This window comes from Sceloporus occidentalis, unplaced genomic scaffold (assembly GCF_023333645.1).
Source record: "Sceloporus occidentalis isolate IW3139 unplaced genomic scaffold, rSceOcc1.0.p SCAF_41, whole genome shotgun sequence".
In the NCBI taxonomy this organism is placed as follows: Eukaryota; Metazoa; Chordata; class Lepidosauria; order Squamata; family Phrynosomatidae; genus Sceloporus; species Sceloporus occidentalis.
The window spans coordinates 2,605,907-2,618,161 of record NW_028317021.1 but is presented as its reverse complement, the minus strand read 5'-3'; the positions used below and the strand labels follow the sequence as shown (position 1 = coordinate 2,618,161).

Here is a 12,255-nt window from a genome sequence, read left to right as displayed (position 1 = left end):
CAGATCTTTAAAGATGGTTATGCCACCTCTGTATCTTCTTCTCTCCAAGCTAAACATGTCCAACTCCCTAAGCTTTTCCTCATAAGGCTTGATTTCCCTGTCTTCTGCCATCTTTTTCACCATCTCTGGACATATTCCAACTTGTCAATATCCTTCTTGAACTGTAGACAAAGTATTCCAATGAAGTTCTGACCAAAGCAGAATAGAATGGTACTGTTACCTTCTTTGATATAGATACTTCTTTGTTGGTTTCAAATTATGTGCAATTTTTCATGGTTTTTATTAATAGCAGTGTGCTTCTGCAAAATCTAATCAAATCAGACATATTGTTAAAGGAAAAAGCCTAGTAACTGCATAGCTACCATGGATGATAAGTTCTGGAATGACACAAATAATGGCTTTGCATTGACCAACTGTTGATTCATGTACCTTGAGAATGACTGCTGAAAATGGCTAATGGGTTTAGATAATTGTTAATAAGGGGAAAAAAATCTTACTCAGTTACATTTACATTGGAATGGGGAAAACTTTTTTTTTTTTGTTAAATTGCCATTTAAATGTAAGTTAAATGCCTACATTAAAAGAATGAAGCTGGAAAGTGTCATCCATAATTTTAGTTCCCACCCCATCCCTGTTTTGGGATTGGGAGAGAAGGAAATAGCTGCATTATTTAAAATATATATATATAGTTTCTTGTCCACATCACCAAAAACCCTTTCTCATATTTTTTTCTCTTTCTCTCCATTAAAATTTTCTTTAGCTTACTGACTCCCATGTGGGTACCAGCAAAATTCCCAGGGTTAAGATGTTAAGAATTAAGGTTGCTGGAATATATGAGGCATTTCTGCAGAGTATCTGGTGTACAATATTGGAGAGCCACCCAGATAGTAAGAAGATTCTCCTTCCGTGCTTCCATTAATAATTCTAGGTTTAAAGTATTTAACCCCAGAATTAACTGTCAGACTCTAATTATGAACTAAAATATCAATTTGCATTTAAGAAAACTATGTTGTATAGTTCTGTGAAAACTTGAACCTGGTTCTTGGATGTCCCCATTCAATACTCTAGGCACATTTTTATTTTATATGACATACACATAGATCAAAAACAGGGTTTAAAGATCAAACTAGGCAGTGTGTTGCTTCATTTGCTCTGTGGCTCATTAACCTAATAAATTAATCAATTATTTAATTCTGGAAGAATATTTTTGCGGAATTTCCAAGTTACATGAATTACTTTAGATAAGAATGATTTTAATTGAAGTGCCCATTTTTTATATTTTTATTTGGAAATGTTTAAAGTAAATGATAAATGATCAATTGCTTATTAGTTCTTGACTATAAATACATTCCTTCTGCCTTACTGAGCTTTTATTTTCTTAAAAATATCAGCTTATTAGTAATGTCAGACCATTGTTGGTTTGTAAGGAACTGTTAGAATGTCTTTCTGTTGGAAAATAAATATCTACAAGGAAACATAACATGACTAATGGAGGATACATAATAAAGTCTGCATATTTGGAGGCATGTGGCGAGGAGAGAGATGTATCAAATTTAAAGGTGCCCCTCCATAGAAAATAAAGTTATAAATCAGAAGCCTATATTTGTCTTAGATTAATAAAGGCGACAAAGCTATTTCTAAAGATGACAAATCTTTCATTTTTGATGGCGGATATTGGTTTTGGTTGGCAGGACTGTTCCCTTTTGCTTAAAATGACTTATGCTTTGGATGATTACAGCTGGTTCCATGTGTGACATTAGTAATAATGTTTCTTATTAGGACTGCAGAATTTAGTCTCTTACTCTGCTAGATTAATAGATTTAAAACCTTTTGGTAAGTTTTTAAAAGGTGCTCCTGATTGGTGTAGCACATCTTGTTTTTAAAAAATTAAATATTTTGGTTGAAGTACAGTACTTCCAAAAAAATAAGGATTGACAGGTGCTGTATTTGAAAGAAGTGTTCTGTATTTTTCATGCAGGACGGAAGTCCTCTTTTAAGATAGTGCCGACTGTGTACATTACTTTTAAAACAAATAATCTATTTCTTCCTTCATTCTAGTTGCTGTATTTGTGTATTATTTATCTTATTAATTTATAGTATACCTTTCAAGTCTTATGTCTTTCTAAGGTGATTTACAATACAAGTAAAACCAAAAAAAAAAAAAAACACTGAAAAGGTATGTGAAAGGCTGCATCAGGAGAAATGTTTTAACACAGTATCTTGGAGTTGGTAAATTGATAGTAAGACATACTCCTGAATTGTGAGAGTTACCTCTAGAAGGCTTCACTGTTTATCTCAATTCCTTTGAGTTCTGTCCTGGGCCCAGTGCTGTTCAACATCTTTGACTTGGATGAAAGAATAGAGAGCATGCTTATCAAATCTGCAGATGACATTAAATTAGGAGGAATAGCTAATACTCCAGAGGACAGGATCAAAATTCAGAATGACCTTAATAGATTAGAAAGCTGGGCCAAAGCTAACAAAATGAATTTCAACACAGAGAAAAGTAAGGTACTGCACTTAGAGTGGAAAAATGAAATGAACAGATATAGGATGGGTGACACTTGGCTGAACGAGAGAGTTATACGTGTGAAAGGGATCTGGGAGCCCAGGTAGACCACAAGTTGAGCATTAGTCAACAGTGTGATGCAGCAGCTAACAAGGCCAATGCTATTTTAGGTTGCATCAATAGAAGTATAGTGTCTAGATCAAGGGAAGTAATAGGGCCACTCTATTCTGCTCTGGTCAGGCCCCACCTGGAATACTGTGTCCAGTTCTGGGCACCACAATTTAAAAAGGATGTTGAGAAACTGGAGCGTGTCCAAAGGAGAGCGACTAAAATGGTGAAGGGTCTGGAAACCATGCCCTATGAGGAAAGAGGAGCTAGGGATGTTTAGCCTGGAGAAGAGAAGGTTAAGAAGTGATAAGATAGCCTTGTTTAAATATTTGAAGAAGTGTCATATTGAGGATGGAGCAAGCTTGTTTTCTGCTGCTCCAGAGAATAGGACCCAGAACAATGGATGCAGGCTCCAGGAACAGAGATTCCACCTCAACATTAGGAGGAACCTCCTGACAGTAAGGGCTGTTCGACAGTGGAACATAGTTCCTTGGAGAGTGGTGGAATCTCCTTCTTTGGAGGTCTTTAAACAGAGGCTGGATGGCCATCCAACTCTATGATTCTATGATCTTTCGGGGATGCTTTGATTGAAAGTTCCTGCATGGCAGGGGGATGGACTGGGTGGCCCTTGGGGTCTCTTCCAACTCTATGATTCTATGATGCTATTCTTTTCATCCTGTTGTGATAATTTTCAATCATGTCCTGCCATGTATTGAACTGCATTTCCAGGATGGCTATGGTTATTATTGAAAACACAGGGAGAATTTGGGGATGTATCACCAAAACTAAGAGGTCTTTAGTATAGGAACATAGAAAACTGTCTTCTCCTGAGTCACATCAATAGATTGGTCCATCTAACTTAGTATTGTTTACACTGATTGGCAACAGTTTTCTAGGGCCCAAATCCAGTTGTTAGTCCCAGCTAAAATAAACCGATTGAATCGGTTGAATTTTTATAGGTGTTTATTTACCAAGTTCCTTTTGTTTCAATGGGGGCACTCCAATTGGGGCTAACATTTGGATTTAAAACCATGGTTTTGAACAAGAGTGTTTCCAACCCTACTGGGAGATACTGAGGATTGAATCTGGGACCTTCTGCATGTAACACATGTCTTCTACTATTCACCTACAGCCTTACATTGTCCCACATGTGTTTAGTCTTAACTCAGAAGCTATGCTGAAACTTTCAGAACAGCCAGGAATTTAAACAATAGTTTGAGTTTGGTTTAAGATCTTGAAATGCACTGAAGCTGTTAAATACATTTTTCTGGTTCAGAAGAAATGAGAGGGAAGCAGTTAGTTGAAGACATCCCTGGTTTGGTTGCCACTGTGTGAAAAGGACAGAGCAAAGGGGCAGCATGCACAGGCCAAACCTTTTTACTTGCTGATGTGAGATCTCATGGCCAAATTCCCCCACTGCTTAGTTGTTCATGCTTAATTTTCTGTGCAAACCTGGTATCTTGGAAAGATCAAAAGAAGATACCTAAAATGATACAAGTGAGCCACACACCCCCCCATAGGAGTTGTGATGACAGAACTTTAAAAAAAAATATTTAAGAAGCTCACCTGTTGAAAGAGAAACGTCTGGCTTTTTCCCCCTCCTTTTTTATGTTCATACACATGAATGATATTGTTAATGTTGTCTGAATAATGCTCAGATAAAAAAACATTTTTTTCTGTTCTTGATGCAATTGACAGCCATACTTTTAAACTCTTTATGTGCTGACAGAGGTAGCACCCGCCTAATTGCCAACAGTAGAGATAATTTAAAGACAGTGGGGAATCATCAGAGCATTCAAAAAGGCCTCTGTAGAAAGCAGTGCGTTCTTGGCAAGAGAGTGAATTGTTGCAAGGTATTATTTGCTCTGGAGTAACTTCGGACACATCAGGAGAAGGAAGGACTCATTGGAAAAGACTATAATGCTGGGAAAGGTGGAGGGAAGTAGGAAGAGTGGAAGGCCACAGGCCAGATGGAGGGACTCTATTAAAAAGTATGGGGTTGCGGGGGTTAAGCAGAGCAGTGGAGGACAGAGGGTCTTGGAGATGTCTCATCCATAGGGTCGCCACGAGTCAAGATCGATTCGAGGGCAGTTAACAACAACAAACATAAGTCAGAGATTTTCAAATTTGGGAGCTCCTCAACAATATCGAGGTCCTTCTGTAATAACAGACAAGCATATGTTTCAATTGTTTGTTTTGTTAACAATCCCCCCTAGCAGTGCACAGGCATAGAATTGGCGGGTGCATCCATTTGGCTTAGATGGTGCTTCACGTAAGCCAGGAATGTACCTTAGAAGATGGGAGGGCAAACTTTAGGTCTACAGTGTCTCTTTTTCTTTTTTTGCTGGAACCACCAAGGTCTACCTGGATAAATTTGACCACCTCAAGAGATAGAGCCAGTTAGTTACTGAACCCATATGAGTCATGCACTGGGATGACTGGAATACTTACATACAAATCTACTACAGGTCAGGGAGTTACTACAGACCAGGGTTTGTAACACTTAAACTTAAAACTGCTGCTTTCATGAGAGTTGGAGATCCTTGCTGATCTAGCATGAGTTACCCAATGTCGCTCCTGATCCAGTTTCTGCTGTGTTAGACAGTGATTCCAGTAAACATAGTGAGCTGCTGTGTAGACCTTATCATTAGAGGTGACAGAGGTACAAAAGTCTGCATGGTGTGGAGGAATTAAATAGGAATAAACTTTTCTCCCTTTCTTAAAATAGCTAGGATCATCCCCTGAAACCGAGTGGTGTGAGATTCAGGACAGGCAAAAGAAAGTACTTCTTTACACAGTGTATAGTTTACTGTATATACTCATGTGTAAGTCTAGAAATTTTAGTCAAAAAATTGATCCCAAAAACTTGAGTCAGCTTATTCACAGGTCAGTGTAAGTCCTGTATTTTAACTCTTATTTAAAAAGGAACCATGCCCTGGTGAAAAGCAAGCGCATAACCTGTCCTGGAAGCATTGACCCCCTCCACTCTCTCATCCATCCATCCTTTAGCATGAGCACAAACAGTTGTGCCTGCTGGAATTCTGTAAGTTGGTTGGCATTGTGTTCCTTGCTTCATCCTTTAGATCCTTTGTCACGTGCCCCTATGTTTTACCCTTGACTTATTCACAGGTCATATCAAAATTCATAATTTTGGCACCAGAACCTACCCTCGACTTGTACATGAAGTCGACTTATAGTCCAGTATATACGGTAACCCCAGAGTTCACTGCCACAACCTGTACAGTTGGCTGTCAGTTGGGCTGGATTTAAAAGGAGATGAGATGAACTTATGGGGGTAAGAGCTGTTAGTGGCAGCTAGTCGTGCTTGCATATCACTTCCAGCATTAGAGGCAATATGCCTCTATATCAGTTGCTGTGAAATGTGAATGAAAAGGTGCAGTTGCACTCGCATGCTGCTGGTGGGCTTCCCATAGCAACTGGTTAGCCGCTTTGTGAACAGAGTGCTAGACCAGAGAGGTCTTTGATCTGACTGAATATTGCTTTTTCTATGTTTACTAAGTTCCAACAAGGGTCTTCCACTGCTGTGTTGGAACACAAGTAATCTCTCACAGTTCAGCTTAAATGGATTCAATGACTGCTAGTCATGATGGCTGTATCCTACCTCCTAGTTCAAGGGCGCATGCTTCTAAATACTAGTTGTTGGGGAACAGCTGTGGAAAAGAGTTCTAAAACTAGCCCATTCTTCCTCCAGATGGATTCCACAACCATGTTTAAAAAGTGTAAATAAACCATTCTCCCAGATGCAGTACAATAAAAAATAACTCATTTGAACAATAAATGGAGAGGAGGCAAAGCTACAAAGTGGACGGAGGCAATGCATCCTTTACCTGGGCCGCTAGGTAAAAATGTCTTAAACTGGCACCAAAAAGACTGCAGTGTTTTTACCAGTTAAACCTCTTTGGTACAGGATTCCAAAATCATAGTACCCACCAACAGAAAAGGCTCATATCTTATGTTCTTCCTGGCATCTATGAAACCAGTGGTTCTCAATCTTTGTCTTTCCAGATATGGTCAGTTGGACTCTGCAAGTTGGAAATCCAAAATATGGAAGGTATTATGGAGCTTATTACACAGCCCCGTGGGACGCTCCTGGCATGGAACAAAAGGGGGGCGGGATGGTAACAGAATGGGAATTTCCGGTGGCAGCAGCGGCATTCTGATGTTCGATAAAATGGGTGATAGCCCCCATTCTGTTCCTATCCCACCCCCTTTCGTTCTGCGCCGGGAGCGTCCCAAGGAGCTGTGCATTAAGCTCCTATGGTTTGTCTGGGACTTTTAGGAGTTGACATCCAGAATGTCTGATAGTCCAAAGTTTGAGAACCACTATGTTATCAATGCTAATCTTAGGAAAATCACTCTTTCGGACTACAGACCCCTGCGTCCTGTAACAGACATGGGTGGCTGGGTTGTTCTGGAAGTTTTAGTCCAAAGCAATGTTTATAAGCTCTGAAATCTAGAGAACAGACAGGATGGAGTGACCTCAAACAATAGTTAGTAAGATGCAAATGCAGCAAAGAAAAGGGTATGTCAACCACAATGAAGAAGCTGGCCCAACTATGGAATGCATTAAATATCTGTTAAGTGGGAAAGAAGGAGTGATGTTTAGGCATGTGTATAAGCCAAGAGAATTCATCAGGGTGTCATTTCAGGACTCCAACAAAAATATTTTTTTAAAAAAATATAAAGGTTGTGTTAACCTGTTAGAACTAGTTCAAGGGAATCTTAAAATAGTGGAATGACGAAAGCACATGCTGATGCAAATACCTCCTGCAATATGCGACTCCCTTTGAAGGCAGCTTTAAAAGATGAAAAAGTTTTTTTCTCTCCACATTTCTTATGTTAGCAAAGTAGGATGAGAAGAAAATGGGTTGCCTGCTGTGTCTAACTTCTGTACTTGATAAAATTAACCTCTGCTAAATAGACTCGAAGGAGAGCCAGCGTGGGGTGGTGGTTTGAGCTTTGGACTATGACTCTGAATACCAAGGTTCCATTTTCCACTCAGCCATGGAAATCCACTGGGCAAAGCACACACTCTCAGCCTCGGAAAACCCCATGATAGGGTCGCCATAGGGTTGCCATACTTCAGAATTGACTTAAAGGCACACAAAAACACATATTTACCCCCCGTGGCATAATCTTTAGCAATTACATAGAACCGTTTTTCTTTGTTCAAAGGACATGCTATTTTTCTAAAGTTGTATGTGCCAGAAATGAATGGCTTTTAAAATTTGGAAGGTTTTGTGGCTTCTGAGCAGGGAGGCAACGTTGAAAATGTGCACTGAAAACTCTTTCAGAAAATGGCAATATAGAGAACCCAAAATTACTAGCAATCAGCAGACATTTAGAGCACTCAAAGGAATCTGTATGGTAAGTGAGAAAAGGATGCTGAGTGCAACGCAACAGGCAGATAATGATGGGAGGCCTCTCTTAAATTAAGGACTGTTTCAGACTACCTTTCAAACCAAGCTCTGGGGAATCAGAAACAATATTTTGGAAGATCAGAAGGAAGCAACAGTCTACTGTATTCCTTCCATACTGTGCTGCCAACTACATCCCTTACTTGCTAGATGAGAAATGCTATTGTTTTCCTGATGTCTGAATTAAGCAAACCATCATCATATTTTTTTTTTCAAATTAAGAGTAGGATGCTCTGGGTTTAAAGATAAACTATGGTTTTCAATCAAAGGTTTATCGTTTAATCAGTGACATGGCTGAAGTTGAAGTGTCTACCACCAAATTATATGTTGCACATTGGTTTTGATTAATAGCTATGAGGTTCACTAAGCCACGTTGGAAAGGCAGCAAGGAAGAAACGGGAAGGCCAACCCTTTCCTTTTGTATCATAGTCCAGTTAAACATCCCCTGTCCGCAGTTTGTCCCAACAGTGATGGTTGCAGAGGAGTATTGATAGGGCTACAGCTCAAGGAAAAGAGTCATACTGTTTTTTGCATCTGCCGCAAGGCTCTCATCTCTGTTATGTAAAAACATGTATATAAAAATGCAAATACATATTTTAATGTAATGTGCAGTTGGTCTGATGCGGCAAAGGAGGTAAGGATTGCCACTGAAACATGCAGCGAAGCAATATGTCTATTCTCTTGTACAGTGGGCCCTTGCTTTACGCAGGGGATCCGTTCCAGACCCCCCTGCGTGAAGCAAAATGTGCATATGCTCAAGCCCCATTATATGCAATTGGGCTCACCCCGTGGCCATGCGCGCACACCTTTCACAAGCCCCATTGGATATAAAGGGGCTCGTGCTCGCCATGCAGCCATGCGCGCGCACCACGCATTTTCCCCTTTCCCAAGCAGCGTCAGCATAAGCTGAAAACTGCCTATAACAAGCCTGCGTATGGCGCAGGGTCACTGTAATATGGGTTATGCCAATATTACAGGTGGGTAATTGAGGAGGATCTGGGGGCCTGTTTTGTCTTCTTGAGACCTACCTTGGACTGCACTGAAAAGCATGTCACCTACTCCTGAGAAAACTGGAAATGACCAGAAGGTCTCTTTTGCACCCTGGATTTTTGACTTTAAAAAGCACCAGGGATCATGAAGTGATTGGAAGGTAAACTGTCCTTTCTGGAGGTTTCCAGGATCAGAAAATAAAGCGCCCGCAAAAGCATGTGTTACTGCATCCTTTCAATGCCATTCAAGCTGGTTTAGGCCAGACAACATATTGCCCACCTCTCTGCTAAATGGCTCTGCTTTAGCTGAAACCTTATTGAGGCAGTGGTAAAGTTTCAGTATACCAGCACTCAGGTGGCAAGGCAAAAAATCCCTTTAGTCTTCCTTGCATTTGCCAGGCTGATCAATCACTTTCAAAAATTGAATGCAAAATCTACTCTATGCGATGCAGGCTTGAGTCTGCGAAGGAAAACATTAGGACAGAAGCATTTGTTGAGCCTAAATATTTGGCAAGAATTGGAAATAAGTGCTGTAAATAATGTTAATAGTTGACATGTTGAACGAAAGCAGGCCCTTCCCTGATGAGGGCTGAAAGATGTCGTCTGTACAGTGAGAAACTGAATTCAATTTCTTGTCAGTTCTCAAGGGCTATATTCCAGCAGTGAGCAGGGTCAAAGGCAAAAAATATCAGCATATTTTTGCTGAAATTTTATACCGCCAGTAACTATGCTGTAAGATGGCACTTCAACCTTTAAAACTGGAACAAAACCCACAGTGGTATCACAAAGAAGACAATGTGGCCATCTGGGGAACACCAGGTGGGTGGATTAAGCCCCAGAGCCTGAGCTTTTCTCTCCCTGATATGAATCATTCCTCTCCAACCTTGCACTCATCAGATGTATTGAATTATAATCCCTTCCAACATGGCCATATTGGTTGGCGATTATAGGAGCTGTAGTGCAACGCATCTGGAAGACACCCGACTGACGGCAGCTCCAGCGTTTTTCTCTTATTTCCAGACAATGAAGAGTCACAGAGTATCCACTGATCAATGAATATGAGTGGATACTTCTTATTGTGCAGACAAGCAGGATCAAACTGTTTGCATAGGTTTTGTAAAGCAAAGCAAAAAAAAAAAAAAAAAAAAAAAATACACATTAGAGGATAGCTGAAAGGGTAGACCAGAGTGGCAGATGGAAGTGCCAAGGCAGTGTTTTACCACTAGCTAAACTAATAATTATATTTCCAGGGAGCATTTTAACTAATCCAAACAAGCCTGTAGCAGAAGCATTCTGTAGGAAGCATGCCCTTCAAGTAGAAAAGAAAAGAACACTAGGATCAACAAAATGCTGAGTAGTATCTTGTTTTGATCTATTTTGTGCCCTGTTGTTTCTCCCCCAAATAGCAAAGGAGGAGTGTGTGTGTTTGAAGGTGTGTGTGTCAATTTAGAAACCTCTGTCCACAGAGGGAAAGCATATCATGCAGCATCTGTTAAAGATGCTACGTATAGGTTAGGTTATAAATAGCTAAATAAAGAATAGTTTTGCTTGTTAGGCTTCATGTACCAGATGCCAGCTTGTGCACCCATTGCCTTATTCTTACGTAGCTTTGATGAGATTTTACCCTGCCCGCTTTCATTTGCCTCAATCTATCAGTATCTGTCCCTCCGTTCTCTGACAAAGTGAAATGTAGGGAAATGGTTGCTCATCTGCTGTACAGAATCTTTGTACTATTATAATATATTCAGTTCTGCTGTGTGTGTGTGTGTTTTTTAAAAAAACTCAATACAGGGAGGGGAATGTGAGAGCATCTCATTTGAAAGGGAAAAGTCATCTATGCCACTGTCTGAAAGCTTGTATATAATTAAAATCTCATCTACAGATGTACTTTGTTTGTCAGTGGGCTGGGGAAAGGCTTTTTTTCTATTACTGTAAATAATAAGTGAATCGCTTGAGTGAAATACTGCGTGAGATGATCTCATCCTGACGTCCGAACTAAGAAACCAAGAGCAGCTTGAGGAATTGCGTTTCTGTGTTGGAAGGGAGAATTGAAGGATGTTGAGAGTGAGCCATCTAATGGTAGTTTTTCCATCCCCCCCCCCTTGCTTCTTCAAAACAAGGGCATATCGGTAGGGATGATGCCTTGTCCAGTTTCCTTCCCACTTCAGTCAAGTTCAACATGCTACCAACAGCATCTGCAAGCTCATTTGAAAAATTCCATATCTGGAAAAGGAAATAAAAGCCATCAGTATGTTCACTCACTCTTTAGTGAGGTTCGGTGTTTTGGAGAGATTTTTTCCGGTCAGTCCATCTCAGATATTTTAGTGTATGCTGCACTTCCATCATTTACTCTGAGCCTTCACAACACTGCATGTGTTGACTCATGTTTTTGCCATTTTTGAGTGTATTTTTAAAGATATGATTGGCTTTGTATACAGTCAGCAATGCCCCTGAAGATTCAAAGCACCAGCAGTGGTGCACCAGCTGGCAGAAAATAACCAAGACAAAGTGACAGGGACCTGGCTTTATGGTGTGAATATTGATGTATTTTGGACATTTCTGTCCAATTTTATAGACCCCAGAGGCTGTCATAGTGTCTCACTAAAGATTCTTAAACTCAGATTGCCTAGAAAACAAGAACAGAGGCAAACACAACTTCATATGGCGAGGAGGAGAAGCAGGGGTACCCTTTTCTCAACCCAGCAGAAAGGCTGCCGAGTGGCAGGTTGGGAGAGAGAAAGCACAGCAAAGCTGCCTTCTCTGGAAAGACTGCTTGCAATCTTCCCCTTTTCTACAGCCTGCAGAAATACCTCTGTAATTTACTGTGGACCTGCTTATTGTAAAGCTTGGAAAAATGACTTTTGGGGCTATTTTAATTTCCCAGCCAGCACAGCGAACTAGCTGTTGGTTCAGGAATTCTGAGAGTTGTACTCCAAAAAACGTAACTTTTCCATGCTCTGCATTACTGAAGAAAAAGGATATCTAGGAAAGCAGGCTTTTTAAAAAGCAGTGTTGTCTCTGTAATGCAGACAAGGATGTTGTCCATGACCAATGATGCCCATCTGAACTCATTTGGTTCTCATCCGACCATAGGAATTGTTTCAGAACTATATCAGTGTGGGATGAAAGAGTCATTGGATGAATAGTATTTCACATTGTTTTAAAAATACATGTAGCCTTGGAGCTAGAGAAGTGGAAGGCACCTTAGTGG

General features: G+C 40.3%; 1 protein-coding gene across 1 annotated transcript in view; it reads left to right on the top strand.

Annotated features, from left to right (window-relative positions):
- Positions 1-12,255, top strand: part of TANGO2 (transport and golgi organization 2 homolog) — an 85,444-nt gene that overhangs the window by 52,580 nt on the left and 20,609 nt on the right. The gene's annotated exons all lie outside the window — the stretch shown is intronic.